The following is a 2,926-nucleotide window of genomic DNA, read 5'->3' as shown; positions in this document are numbered from 1 at the left end:
TCTCTACGGGCCAATGAGGAGCGAGGATATAATTTCTCCCCAATGCAGTAGCATGGAGTGTCGCCAAGTTTATATAATTCACACATCAAGTGGTAAGTTTCATTTTTCCTTACACAATCGCGAAGGGAGAATTGCGATCACGAATGGTCTTTTGGTGACTGGTGGAATTTGTGCATTGCATTCACGAGACTGGGGACGCATTCACGAAGGTTGGGGAATGTTGTTAATCACGAACGCGAGGTAAGTGTCGCGTTTGCGTAGAAAGGAGGTAAGGCTCTGGGTGGAAGACGTTTATTCTTCGCGGTCGCAAGACCTGGACTGCTATCGTGAAGCTTTAAGAGGTTTGGCCATCGCATTCGCGACTAGGCTGTCGTGTTCGCGTAGGAGGTTTTGTCAGCTGGTATCTTTTATGCTTCACGAACATGAGGCATTTTTCACTTTAAAGAAGAGGAACACCTGGGCAGCAGATTTAAAATCCCATTTCGAGGGTTAGCATATTATTTCATATTTTGAGTTGTAGAGTTCGGTTTTGGTCGATTTTGTAGGGAATTTTCAAGATTTGGATCGGGGTAAGTGTGTTTGACTTGAATTTGTTATGATTTCATGATTCCATCTTTATTTTTAGCATTTAATTAGTGACTTCATGTGAAGAAATGGGGGATTTGTGGAACCTTTTTAAAAATTAAGAAAATGGAGATTTGAAGGTCGATTTGAGGTCGGAATTGGATGATTTTGTTATAGTTGGACTCGTAATAGAATGGGTGTTCGTAATTTATGAATTTTGTCGGGTTCTGAGCGAGCCCGGGGTTGACTTTTTGATTTTGATAAAGAGCGAAACTTTATTGTTTGAAGTTGTTTCCTAAGGCATTATTTGTTGATATTGAGTTATTTGTGACTAGATTCGAGTCGTTCGGAGGCCGATACTGTTAGACCCCATATTTTCGTACATGAGAGTACGTCATAAGTCAATTGATGTAAGCTCAATAATGAGATCATCTTTGAAAGTATATAAAGTAAGGAGGTTACAAATATTTATGATCATGAATTACAAGTACCAAGAGGGTTAGAAGGTTTAGAAGCTAAACGAATTGAGGAAAATAAGTTTTGTCAAAAGTCGACAAGTTGGGAATGTTATAACATGTACTTTTGTGGTGAGACTAGGGTGCCTAACACGATAAAGAGGTTATTTTATGACTTATTTTAGTCTTATGATAGTCGTGTGTTATTTTTTGAAGTCAAGCGAGTTGTGGAACCAAAGTAGGCAAAGGTCATCACAAGTTACATTCATAAATATGCTGAAAATTAGGTCAAATGTAGTTGAGCGTTTCTTCCAATGTACTTGGAATTACGAGATAATCCACTTAGCAAATTGAAGATCTACGAGTATAGTTTCTAAAGGATTAAAATGTTCATTGATACAATATTGGAGCAGAGAGATATTACCGTTTTTGCAAGACTGCGTAGACTGGTAGGTGACAAGTAGCTGCATCACCTACTTGCCAACAGGAGAGGCCTCAATTAAAAGCTCCTAAAGTGACTAGAGAGGGGCAGCCAAGAGGGGACTTTTAAGGACTTATTAACTCATTTATTTCACTCATTTTTCAGACCAAGAACATCAGATTGAACCCCTGCAACTCCTCCCCAAAAATTCCACACAAACCCTAGGTGATATGATGTGATTCTAGTGCCGAAAACCCCGGACAACTTGCTAGTTTCTCTTTCTCCTTCGTGTAGCTGCATTGGGGGACTGATTTTAGATAAAGGACTAGGTTTTCGTGGGTTCTACTCAGTCCAAGGTATGTTTATGCTCCTCCTTCCCTTATCTATGTTTCTACGAGTTGTAACTCGATCGTAAAGACTAGACCTAGCGAGTTTCGAAAGAGTGGTACGTTGTTTGTTGTTGCTGTCACATCCCGTTTTCTCGTGAACGTAGGTTTCGATATGTTATAACTCTTTTAATACGGTATTAAAATAGAAGAGTCGCCACCTAACGATTTTAAGGTGCTTTAGGGCACCTATTTGCAGATAACCCTGATTTGACTAGTCTGCATCACCAAAGATCGGGTAAGGGTTCAAATTACCTTAAAGAGAAGGTGTTAGGTACTCTTCGAGGTCCACAAATGTGGGTCCCGGCCGAATTTTAAGCTATGTGGGGATTATTGCATTAAACTAGGTTGTAGGTTTCTAAGTTGTTAATTAATCCTAAGTGGTCAAGTATGCAAATCAACCGAAAATAAGTAATTACTTAAAACTAGTCATGGAAGGAACTAAAGCGCGTAAGAGTTGTAATAAAAAACCTACTTAATTATATTAAAGGGGGACCTAAGTTTTTAAGCCTAATGGATCAACTCCTGTGCAAAGTCTGCTAAGACTTTTATAGCCAAAAGTGTAAAGGCTATTCAGGCAATTTGTGTATCATGTCCACTACCCTCATTACTATCTTTAAGTTATTAACCTAAGAGCGCACTAATTAATTATAAATCGCGTCTTAATTCAGAGCTACCCGTCCTTTCCTATAATCCAAGAGGCTTTGGACACTATTCTAAGGGACGATTCTAGACTTAAAAAAAATCTTAGGTTTCTATTTCTATTCTTATTAGTGTCACATAAAAGGGAGCACGTTGGGACTTGAACAAACAACAAATAAGACAAGTAAGGACTCATATTGGCCTCCGAATTAACTATGTTAAAAGATGATAATTAAAGTAGTTGTAGAAAGTGAGAGTGAAATGGACTAAAGTATTTCACTAAACCAAGATATATTAGGTTAACGGGGAACAATTGTTACGTTAAAGCAACTAATAGCTTATTTAAAAAGATTATTCTTCTTTCATAGAATAGACCAAAAATAAGAAAGAAATTCAAAGTACAAAGAGAACATATGCAGATCGTTTCAAAATAGTAGGTAAAAATGGAGACTCTCATT

The sequence above is a fragment of the Nicotiana tabacum genome, chromosome 23 (assembly GCF_000715075.1).
Source record: "Nicotiana tabacum cultivar K326 chromosome 23, ASM71507v2, whole genome shotgun sequence".
NCBI lineage: Eukaryota > Viridiplantae > Streptophyta > Magnoliopsida > Solanales > Solanaceae > Nicotiana > Nicotiana tabacum.
The sequence above is the reverse complement of the archived record's forward strand: the minus strand, read 5'-3'. Positions refer to the sequence as shown.